General features: G+C 47.3%; 1 protein-coding gene across 3 annotated transcripts in view; it reads left to right on the plus strand.

Annotated features, from left to right (window-relative positions):
* Positions 1 to 12,203, plus strand: part of PAG1 (phosphoprotein membrane anchor with glycosphingolipid microdomains 1) — a 602,401-nt gene that overhangs the window by 235,690 nt on the left and 354,508 nt on the right. Inside the window, exon 1 of one of the 3 annotated variants that reach the window (XM_085605367.1) lies at positions 8,737 to 8,953. The exons of the other annotated variants lie outside the window; for them this stretch is intronic. The gene's annotated coding sequence lies outside the window, so the exon portion shown is untranslated. Of the gene's footprint in view, positions 1 to 8,736; positions 8,954 to 12,203 lie in introns of those variants that run through there. 3 annotated transcript variants of the gene reach the window in all.

Consider the following 12,203-nt stretch of genomic DNA (forward strand, 5'->3'; position numbering starts at 1 on the left):
GGAGGGAGGTGGGGAAGGCTGGGAACAGTGTTTTCTGAATAGGGTAGTGATTCATAGTTCTACAGTATTTATGATTGACCCCAATAACGCGTTACTTAAGGAACTATGAATGATGTACCTGTTTGAAGTGATCAAGGACTGTATTGCACTAACTTTACCAAGACTACATGGCACATCCATTTGCACTAATTGTGTTTTTTATGGAGTGACGAATCTGACAAAGGGAATGTGCACCAAGACAAACGGGACATAAAATATGGTTTATAATCACTTTTCACCCTAGTGCAAAATTCTTTCATATAGACTAAAACAATATCTATTTTCTCAATTCATGTCAATAAATCAGTACCTGTTAAAGCATGACTACTCATCTAGGAGGGTCTCAAGGCACCGTGGGGTGGGTGGGCTGCAGGTCCGATTGGGCCCTGAGGTTCAGTCGAAGAGCCAGTTCTTGAGATCCTTCCTGAATTGGGTCAGCGATGGGGATAGCCTGAGGTGGAGAGGTAGGGTGCTCTAGGTTTTGGCGGCGAGGTAGGAGAAGGATCTTCCTTCGATCCTGGTCTTGCGGATCTGAGGTATGGTTGCCAGGGCCAATTGGGTGGAGCGGAGGTGTCTGGTGGGTATGTGGCATGAGAGGTGGTGGTTCAGGTATGCTGGTCTGACGTCATGGAGAGCTTTGTTGTCGCGTGACGAGCTTGAAGGTAACTCTTTTGTTAACTGGGAGCCAGTGGAGTTCTCATAGGTGTTCGGAGATGTGGGTGTGGCAGTGAATGATGGTCCGATGTCATGGAGAGCTTTGTTGTCGTGTGTGATGAGCTTGAAGGTGACTCTTTGGTCAACTGGGAGCCAGTGGAGCTCTCATAGGTGTTCGGAGATGTGGTTGTGGCAGGGAATGTTGAAGACAAATCTGGCTGTGGTGTTTTGAACGTTCTGTCGTTTCTGGGTGACGCATGTGTAGAGTGTGTTGCCGTAGTTGAGTCTGCTGATGAAGAGTTCATGGGCGACAATCTTTCTGGCCTCAGTGGGGATCCATCTGAAGTTCTTTACAAAGCAGATGAAGAGTGTAGAAACATGATGAGGAGACTGCGTTGATCTGGTGGTTCATAGTGAGTGAGGAGCCCAGTATGATGCTGAGGTTCCGTGTGTGGTCCATGGGTGTGGGGGGGATCCTAACATGGTGGGCCACCAGGAGTCTTCTCAAGCGGAGGTGATGAGGACGTCGGTCTTATCTGAGTTCAGCTTGAGGCAGCTCTCTAATCCAAGTGGCGATGGCCTTCATCCCGTCGTGGAAGTTGTTTCTGGCGATTGTTGGCTGGTTGATGAGGGAGCGGATCAGCTGGGTGTCATCGTCGTAGGAGACTATGTTTAGTCCGTGATTCCTGACCATGGCAGCAAGCAAGCCATGTAGATGTTGAAAAGGTTGGGGCTCAGGGATGATCCCTGGGGGACTCCGCAGCCGATCTCCGTAGGTTCTGAGAGGAATGGAAGTTGTCTGACTCGCTGTTTTCTACTGGTGAGGAAGGAACTGATCCAGTCCAGGGCATTTTCACGAATGCCAGTGTCGTGGAGTCTCGTATTTAGGGTGCAGTAGGAGATGGTGTCGTAGGTGGCCAATAGGTCCAGAAGGATGAAGGCTGCTGTTTCTCCCCGGTCAAAGAAGGCTCGGGTGTCATCGTGGCGGCAAGGAGGGCGGCCTCGGTGCTTTGGTTGCTTCAAAAGCCAGATTTAGTGAAGTCCATGACGTGGTTGGCTTCTATGAACTTGGAGAGTTGTGTGTTGATGGCCTTCTCGATGACCTTGGCTGGGAAAGGGAGCAGGGAAATGGGTCTGAAGCTCGTGAGGTCTGTCTGGTCGACGGATGGTTTCTTCAGCAGGGGGTTTCTCTTGCCGTGTTTCCAGTCGTCTGGGAAGGTGGCGTCTCGATGGAGCAGTTGATGGTGCGCTGTAGTTCGGGGGCGATGGCAGCTCTGCGGAAGATGTGGTATGGGCTGTGGTCCGAGGGAGCTCCAGAGTGAATGCTCTTCATGGTCTTGAGGGTCCCATCCAGGTTGAGCGGGGTCCAGTTGAGCAGGATCTGTTGGGGGAGCATCATCATCACATATGGTGATGGTGGGAGTGATGGGCGGGTCTTGGGTGCTGAAGTTGTCATAGATCTGCTTGATCTTGTGGTGGAGGATGGTGCCGGGTTTGTTGTAGAGGTCTTGGGTGGGTGGGACTTCTGTGGTTTTGCTGTTGAGTTTGGCAAACTCCTTGATGATGGTGAAGAGCTCTTTGCTGTTGTGTGCGTTGGCGTTGATTCTTTCTTGGATGGCCATTTTCTTTGTGGTTTTGAGGAGGATATGGTGTGTGGAGATGGCGGGTTTGACGGCTGTGTGGGCTTACGGGGTTTTGTTGTTCCTCCATATCCTCTCGAGCTCTACAGTTATGTCTGGACTCTTGGACGGCAGCAGTGAACCAAGTGGCTTTCTTGGAGTGTTACTTGCTGGGTGCTTTCTTGAGGGGTGCCAGAGCGCCAGAACAGTTGGAGATCCATTGGTGGAGGTTGCGTACTGATGTATTGGCTTCTATGGATGTCAACAGTGTTGTTGTGCTGAGGGAGGAGGTGAGATGTTCTTCAGTGACTTTGTTTCATTTGTGGCAGGGTTGCGGTGTTGCATGGTGGGTTTGGTGAAGGTGAAATGAACTCAATGGTGGTCGGTCGAGAGGAGTCCGAAGGTGTGGCTGTAGGTGATGTTTTCACTGGCAGAGAAGATGGGGTCGAGCGTGTGTCCTGCTGCGTGGGTTGGAGAGGTGAATAGCTACTTGAGTCCGATGTTGACTATGTTCTCCAGAAGTGATGCAATGTTTTAGTTGTTGGGGTTTTCCAAGTCGAAGTTGAGGTCACCCAGTAGGATGTAATCGTTCGATGCGAGAGCCTGGGGTGCAATGAAGTCGATCATGGCATCGATGAAGGGTGGACGGGGGCCAAGAGGTCTGCAGACAAGGGTGCTCTGGAGGGTGGTGTTGGGGTTGGTCTGGACCTAGAAGTGGCGATGTTCCAAGGTTGTGGTTGGTTTGTCCGGGTGGGTGGTCAAGTGGAGGAATTTCTTGTGGACGATGGTAATGCCTCCTCCTGGTGGGATGGTGCAGTCCTTGCGGGTGATCTTGTAACCATCGGTGATGGCTGTGGTGATGTCCGGGCCTGAGCTGGGGTTCGTCACGGTTTCCATGAGGAAGGGCGATGTCGGGGGAGACAGAGTCGAAGAGGTCCCAGATTTCAGGGTGATGCGTTTGTGGATGGAGCTCGTGTTGAGGAGGATGCAGCTGAGCCGGTCCGGTGAGCTGTGGGCCGGGTGGTGGGAGGGGCTGGAGCGTGGAGGTGGGCCCAGCTGCAGTTTCAGCAGGAGAAAAGTCCTTGGGTGTCCTTCGGCGACACAAGGTGGCAGGCGGTGTGGCGTCCAGTTTTGATTGCAAGGAGGGTGATGGCGTTGTATTGGTGGCAGGTCCGCGAACCAGGGTCCGTTTTGCTGGGCACGGTCCAGGCGCAGACGGGCTTGACTTTGGCGCGCCTTCGGTGCTCCTTCAATTTGCCAGCGGTGTTCCTGCTGTGCGCGGCTGCACAGCGGCTGCCATTAAGTAGTGTGAGGGGGAGGGCTGGAGAGCTGGGAGGCGGGAATCGGGAAATGCGGCGCTGGAAGGGGGCAGGCCGTGGGGATCGCGCAGCAGCAGGGGTATGGTGCGAAAAAGGAGTGAAAGTGCAAAAATTATGCAAAAAAAGGGGAAAGAAGAGAAAGTAAAATAGAAAAATAGAAAAAGTAAAGAGAAAAGTAAAAAAGAGTGCAGAGAAGAAAAAGAGTCAGAAGCACCAGGACAGAAGGCAGACCAGCAGCAGAGCAAAGATGCTCCCTCCTAACCCATCTGGGATGAGGCGCAGGTGGGAGCCTGCTGGTGGAGGAGGGCTTCAAACCACCAACCATTAAGTATTAGTGTACCTGCAAGGGGCAGCAGCTACCAGGCGGAGCTGCGCAGGGAGGAAGGCAGATATTAAAAATGTCAACACCTACTTTTAAAAGAGGAATTCAAATGAACATCCAGCCCTGTGTAAATGTATTGATTCTTATCATTTGTGTTGATACCTACTATAATTTCAGGATGTTTAAAAGTGAATACTCACAGCCAGGAACAGGCTAAAATGGCAGGCGTGGTGGGTTTTGTTGAGATCAGGCAGCGGACACATAGGTGGCTGCCTTGGAATGACTGGCAGACTTGGTGACTGTGCTACTGTCTTGACCAGCCTTTTGCACCTAGTGATTGCCCCAGGGTACACTTTGCACAGCTGCGAAATGTACTAAGGTCCAGGTATGACTCGCATATTTGGTGCCCGCGCTAGGGCTTTCTTGGACAGATGGTTGCATATCTCCAGTGACTCCTTGCTAGAGATGTGCCCTTCTGGTGGAGGTCTGGCTAAACTGATGACTCTCCCAGGATTTCTTGGCAGCATTCTTGTCTCTCTCAGGACTCCCCAAAAGTTGCCCCAAAGGGTCAGCGTCTCTCCCAGCTTTGCCTGGCAGGGGTGCTTTGCCTTTCCTCCCAAGAGCTGCCTGCACAAAGCTGAGGCCTGCTGAGCCGAGACTCCTTTCAGGTTAAAGGTGCATTCATTAAGGCAGATCAGAGTTGCCCAGCAGCTTTTTCCAAACATTTGAGTTGCTGTAGTTTTGTTCAATGCAGAACGGGGCTCTCGCGTAGTGCATACAGGTAAACGAGTAGACTCTGTATCAAACATTGGGCTGTCATGCAGCACCCAGCGAGCCAGCTTAAGATGTGCCATGTACCCCGGACTGGCACCCAGCCAAGTAACCAACATCCGTGGTATATAATGTATCTTCTTTCATGATTATTTTAAAACACTGATATTACTCAGTGTATTGCTCACTGTTTGAAAACCCCATATTTTCGTCAATTTCCCTTAAAGATGGAGGTCAGCATGTTTTTTTTAGAAGTTAAATATTATTCAGCGCCCTGGAACCTGGGTGAACATGTGCCTTACAAACACACACACTATCCGCACCGCTGCAGGCAGTGACAGGCCACTCTGTATGCCTGCGTCTAGTGTTCTGAAGGACAGACTGCCATCAGAAGTTACTATTTTATTCATATGGAAAGAAACGCCATATGCGATATCTACCAGGACTTAAATGAGTAGCAGTGGTGCTTTGCCTCCTTTTCTGCCCTTTGAGGATGGCAGTGGCTCCGAAGAGGTACCAGTGGCGTAACATAAGCCCCCCACAATCCCCGCGGTACGGGAAGCACCAGAGCTCCAGGCCCCTTCAGCAAAAGTGCCAGGGGGAGTGGGGGCTCAGTGCACTTTGCAGGGGTGTCCCCTCAAGTTTCATTTCGCCACTGGTAAGTACCCTGTGCGCAGCGAGGCCTCAAAAGCTGGGACCGCATGAGCATGCACCTACACGCTGCCATGTTAAACGGCAAGTTGCACACCAGCGCTTATTAAGACACTGTGGGTTGGAGCTTCTTCTACGTGGCAGGGGTGGAAGAACACCACAGGCTCTGGGAGGCTTGATTAAATCCAGTGGCACAGCGAGCAAGAGACCCACGTCTGGGCATACCGTTGGCTACGTACGGCGAAAATGCAACACAAAAAGATGATGGACGAATGTTGAACATTGTTAAACATTCATCCCCAGTCACAGACCTGGGTTTAATCCAACGTTCTTTTGCTTGCTACGCCATTCCAGTTTGGACCCAGCCAAATGGAAATCAGCCCTAAGTAGGAATGGTATGCCCAGACGTGGATCCCTTGCTCGATATGGCACTGGTTTTAAGCTAGCCTGGCTGATGTGGGGTGATACCCTGAAACAGGTTCCAGGATGCTTGTTTTTTGTTTAAGGAGGACCTTGCCTGGCAGTTCGGTCTGGACTGTTCCCAAAGGAAGCAGGGTCATGGCTGATTTGCATATGGCTAGGTCCAAACTGGAATGGCTTGGCAAGCAAAATAATGATGGGTCAAACCCAGATCTGTGATCAGGCATTGAAATGTAACACATGCATACACTGAAAACATGGAAAATGTCACTCCCAAGCAAACTGAAAATTTAGCAGCTATGATCAGACAATGCCTCCTACTCATCAGTGTGCAGTAACAAAAAGTTCATGCCTTTTTGTGAATAACTTTCTGGGCTTGGACTCGCAGTTTGAACAATCATCTTTCCCTTACTGAGATCAAGATGTAGAACGTCAGCATTTGCTTCTCTTAGTCCTGTGTAACCTTTCCAGGGATTACACTTCTTGCTTCTTGCTTAATTTTCCAACATATAATTTGTTTTCACTGGGGAATAGTGAATTTCTCGCAAAGGGTTTTACAGTAAATATATTTCGTAGAAACGAACAGTTGGCCAAAGACTCATTTTCCTGCATCTGAGGGAAAGTGCCTTGTGTTTTTTTTAATATACACCCCACAATTAAGATGGCGTTTCTCACTTGATGTACGAGGCTGACACCACCCTAGAAATCTTGGTGGTTAGGATTTCCTTCCTCTGTTGTAGCTGATTAGCAGCTTTTACTGTTGACTGTTAACTGTCAACTTCTTGTTATTTAAAAGCAAGAGTAAATATTTTATTTACATTAACTCTCGACGTCGAATGTTATCTGGTTTTGACAGTAATCCCCTCCTTGAGGGTGCTACAGATTTTTAAATAGATATAGTTTAACATTTGATAAAGCAATATCCAATGTTTGCTTCATGTAATAACCACTTCAACAATTTACTGTCAAGAAGCGGCTTCACTGGAGTCTCTTAGTTGTTGTGTTTTCAGATCTGTGTGCCTGAAGATGCACCAACAGCAAGAGGCAGCCAGGCAGCTAGGAAGAGGTGACGTCCTATTATCTAAGAATAAAGCAGGTATCAAGGTGACCATTAAGTTTATGACTTGGGTTTAGGGATTGGATTCTAGGTACATTCATCACATGAAAGCCTAGCTCTGCTTTCAGGACTGTGGTGAGTCCTAAGTAAAATGTCCAGATGGGCCTCGTTATCTCAGGCTTGTATTTAATTGTTCACAGATAGCTATAGACCGCGCTTAGAATTTGTTAAATGCATAAATGACATTTTTGTGGCTTGTGAATCTGAACATTTTTAAATGCTCTTTTCCTGTCACAGAGGAAGTATTTTGGTGTCTCCCTGTGGAGTAAAATCGAGTTAATTGAGAAGATACACTAATTACTGTTTTATAAGCCCTTTGCCGTAAAATCCATTGCTATGAAACCTGATTTCACTTGGTGACCCAATATTTAATTGTATGCCTTTGGGTCAAGTAACCTGTTAGTTTATATCAGCTTCACAATTAGCCTAAAATACTCTGCCACAACATTTCCAATTCACTCCCAAACTGGACCCTACCAGAGCAGTATGAAATAAAAATCTGGGATTGTACTAACCAAATAAAATGTTCAATAAAGACATGTGTGCACTAAAAAGAAAAAGTTGTCAACTGAAATGAAGATGTGTTAAGACCACAACTAGCACAGACAAAAACAAATTGCAAAATGTAGTATAGATACTAAAATGGCATATTTCTTGAAGCACATTAGAGAGACACCAAAACTCTTCTGAGAGATCGTCAGTATTTTCAAATATCTGCCAAATCTAGACATCATGAAAACACCAAGTGTGTCTAACAGCAACCTTACAAGGACCTCATGTTGTTCTTTGAAGCTGAAATGTCTGAATTGGGGAGGATATTGGGGTCAGAACCATCCCATCCTTTTTTAATCCTATTCACCCACCTTCTAAAATGGTATCACTCATGTAGTTCTTTTGGAAGAGAAGGTGGTTATAAGTAGAACATTAAAAGCAAAGCTTCCAACGTAACTGCAGAAACTTGCACTGCGTTCTGCGTGAAATAATTCATAACAGCACACGTTCCAGACCTCGATTGTGTGATTAAAGCGTCACAACTATAAGGTTCAGTCCCAAGACCCTCTACCGCTTAAGCATGCACTGTTAAAGACACTAACAGCAGGCTCAACAAATCTGGCAAACTATCACACGAGATTTCACATGTTGCCTCACTGGGCAGTCAAAGGCACAATCTCTGGATTTCCCTGTGAGGCAATATGAAAACACTTGTGCTGGAGGCCACGATAGAGTGCAATCAATATCTGCTGAAACCAAAAAGCTTATTTTAGGGAAGTTTTACAAATAATGAAAAATCGTTGCTGCATGCCACAGTCCTCTAATTACATTTGCTAAAATCGGATATATTTTCCACAATATATTTAGTAAATGACTTTCGGTACCCATGTTCGATTTGTTGAAGTAAAACAATGTGGGAAGCAGTACCAGCACATAATAGTTTAGAGACAAATTGAGGTTTGCTGGGAGATTTTTCAGGTAAGAGGCCATCTCACCCACGTGTGTTAGTTGATAAAGTCTAAATTAACGATATTCATTAAACAAAATGATTGGGTAAGTACCAGTGGCAGCGAATAATTCTAGCATTCCACTCATTGATTTTTCGTTTTCTCTAATCTACTGATTGATTGCAGCACACGCAAACGAACATTTCCTGTTGCCCTTTCCACCATGCATTTTGTAGAGAAACTCCTCCCTTTAAAGGGCAACAGATGATTCCCATTATGTCTTCTCCAATATACTGGGAAGTGGTCCCAGCTTCTGGTCTCATTTAAAAAAGCAGGCTCCCTGCTCCTAACCTTCACTACACCAAGGAGCAGCCTGCCGAGTTAAACACCAACTCTAGTCCGGCATTTGAAGAACAGCTTTCCGGACTCCCAGCTTAGTGGTTGAGGCGTGGGAACTCCCGCCTTTTAATGGCGGCTCTCTGTTCCCGCTTGACCCCTCCTTTATCGGCGGCTCTGGTCTGCGTTCTAGTGTACGGCTTCGTTTCACAGAAGCAGCGGCTGGATCCGGCGACTTCAGAAGAAGCTGCCAAACTGCTGCTGAGGTGAGATATGCTCATCTTCTTCAGCCATAGACCAGGGTATTGGTGTTTTTTTGTGTTCAGGGCTTTGTGCTGTAGACATTATTTTTGTCAAATGGTCAACAAATCAAAGTTTATTTTGGATAAATAAATTTATAAAAGGCTCTATACAAAGCATAATCCAAAGCAATACAATAAAATAAACTACAACAGAATACAAAAAGTAGCTAAAGAATTTCTTATATCTATAATACCAAATACATAAACGATGTATAAATCTATCTTTTTACATGGGTTGCTTTTTATTTGAAAATATTAACAGTTATATGAATTGCCTTTTAGCGGTGTGCGTATAAATGTGCTGAGGTTTTGGGATCCAACATTGCTATGTGTACATTTTGTATGTTGTTTGTTTAGCTAGTTCTTCTATTAATTAAGTAGAAACCATTAGGCCCACTGTTCCCCAAGACGGCATGCCTCTCCACCCCCAAGGGTGGCGCTCCTCTCCCCGACAGCGAGACTAAGTGTTCATGAGACAATGAGGTGATATCAGGCCCATCGTGAATAATGCATTTCATCTGCATGTGGCGGTCCCTTTTCTGACGAGTCTTGCTGTATGTAGACTGCAGCAGGCATGGGAGCGCCTGTGGTGATTTTGAAATAAACGTGGTGAGGTCATGGCTGCCTCACCCACCAGATTTCACACAGTTATATACTGAGTTTGAGCTGATCTTGTGAAAGAGAGATGTAGCTTCCAGGGGCGAAGCTAACGTTGGTCCAGCAGGTGCAGTGGCACCAGGTCCCATTAATTGTTGACAGTTGCTTTATTTTACTACCCAACAGCGGCCAAGGGGGGCATTTTACTCGCTTGCACCAGGGCCCATGGCATCCTTGCTACGCTACTGGTAGCTTCCTCTGCCCCTAAACAATTTGTGCAGTAGACCAGCGATGATACTGCTGGTGGGGCTGCCCCAGTCCAGTGGGAATTGATTCCATGGGAGAAGGCACAGTGCCGGAAGCACTTTAGCTCGAGGCATTAGGAGCAGTAATTAACCCAGAGCTGAGACGGCCGAAGATTCCCCAGTGTGTGGAAGCTGATGCATTAGCTCCTCATCTGTCTTCCTTGTCCCATTCCTTACTAATGAGGCTCCCGCCTTCAACGTAGACATGAAGAACTACGACTCGGAGTAATGAAGATTACCGGTAAATAATCCGAGCATTCGTGCCGCCGTATTGAAGACACTGTAGCTGTGTTCTCTCGTATTGCCTTTTGAATTCCTTTGAAAACAGTTTGCACACTTACAGTCAATGTAAGAAGCGGAAATGACAGAAAATGCCTTAAATTCTGTTGCTGGGAAATGTAAATTATCTGGAAAGCAAGCACTAGGAGCCAATACAATGGGAAAATCAAAAGGTTTTGATAAATGCAAATCCTTATTTGATGCCCACTTCCAAATTACATTACAGTCTCTAAGGCCTTTCAAGGTTACTATCAACTGGATTGGTGTTTGCCGATCGCTGACAATGTCACAAAAGTATGATGATTTTTTTGCGTGCGTTATTGTATAATGTGCAGTGTCACCCTCTCTTGACCATGTTTTTCGCAGTTCGTCAACTTTTGTCACTCAATATGACTTGAGCACCCCTCCCCCTAGCGCCTTGAGACCCTCACGGGTGAGTAGTGCGCTCTACAAATTTCCTGATTGAGTCACTCCACTCATTACTACAACATTCGCTGTAGCTTTAGTGTAATGTGGCATCCACATCTTTAAATGTTGAGACACTTTTGTCAAGCCTTTCGACGAATTTAACTAGTCCCCCCATTGAGTGGTCCAGTCAGTGAGATAGGATTTGACCATTCAAATGCACATGGAAAATGAAATAAAGGATTGAGCACTGTTTCATGTTCAGATGAGGAACCATACACTGAACAGAGCTTCCGAACAGTCCAGCCATGAGCAATAGTAACCGGATTTCCTGTTTTGTAAAATCCATATCATAAGGACAGTGGATGTATATACCTTGTTGAGCGGCTAGTGGATGGACTGTCCTGAAATATAGGGTCGCTTGGAATGTGTGGACGACTTTTCCACGTGTCGAGGAAGAAATAGCAAGCACGTGCTATTGTTGGCTGTTCTAGCAGTGCGTGGAGAGAGTCACTCGCAGGCTGAAAAAACACCGTGTGTGTCACAGTGTGTGTGTGTGTGCGTGTGAGTGTGCTCGCGCGTGCGGGGGTAAGGTGTAGGATCACAGTCCCAATATAGTAGAGCGTGGGTGGCTTCATAACCTCATGCGCAGTTGTGTGAATGTCACGAGTGTCTACACGGAGTGTGTGTGGACGCTAATCACGCACCCACCCACCCACTGTGGTGATTTGCATATGCATAGATCCCAGGTGGAGGGCAGAAGTGCACGTGGGAAGACCAGCGTTTCCTCCACCGTTCTCATGACGCTTTGTGAACATTTGGAATAGGCTGCTTTTTTAAATAATAATAATAAAAGCGCCTGTAGCCAGCTTTTAGCAGATCTGATGGCTGCTCCGCTGTCTATTGATTTCTCCTCTCAGATCGGCATTTCCCCAGAGCGCCGTATTACTTATTCATGCGGCTGCCGTGTGTCTGACAGGCTGTTACAGGCCTGCAGGTGTGTGGCCTGCAGAGCAGCGAAGCCCTCCGACGGCTGGGTTGTTTTTAATATGATGCTCTTTTTAGCAGAAAAACGCACATGTATCTTTTTATTATTGTAAATCTTCCATGGACTTCAGAACTGCTGTTGGAAAATGGATGCACATCACAACCTCGACCCCATCACAGAGTGTGACCACTGCCAGGACGCGACCATTCATGCTATCTAGAAAGGGCGCATTCACTGTTCTGACTGCAGCTACAGGCAGGCAGAGGTAATGGTTGTGGCGGCGGAAGTGGGCAGTTCAGGGTAGCAGCCAGCTAACGGGAGTGCACTATTGAAACGGGCACCAATTGCAGCCCCCAGCGACATTTACGTGGTAGCATCATTAAGACAATCCATCTGGAGTGACCCCTGGCTGTCTCCTCCTTGTCCTCTTCCAGCCCTGAGACATGCCTGAGTCACCTTTGTCATTCACAAACAGGTGATTGTCGCGATTTATCAAGTATATGTACCCCTGTCTCCTCCCCGCCCTCGCCGGAAGCAGCTATCTGCTGGGGTCTCCCCTGGACTAGCCCAGGGACTCGACCTCCCACCCCTGTGCCTTCCTGTGGCACTAAGGCGGCCGCCCTCCAAGGGGCGGGCCGCT

The sequence above is a fragment of the Triturus cristatus genome, chromosome 5_1 (genome assembly GCF_964204655.1).
Source record: "Triturus cristatus chromosome 5_1, aTriCri1.1, whole genome shotgun sequence".
NCBI lineage: Eukaryota > Metazoa > Chordata > Amphibia > Caudata > Salamandridae > Triturus > Triturus cristatus.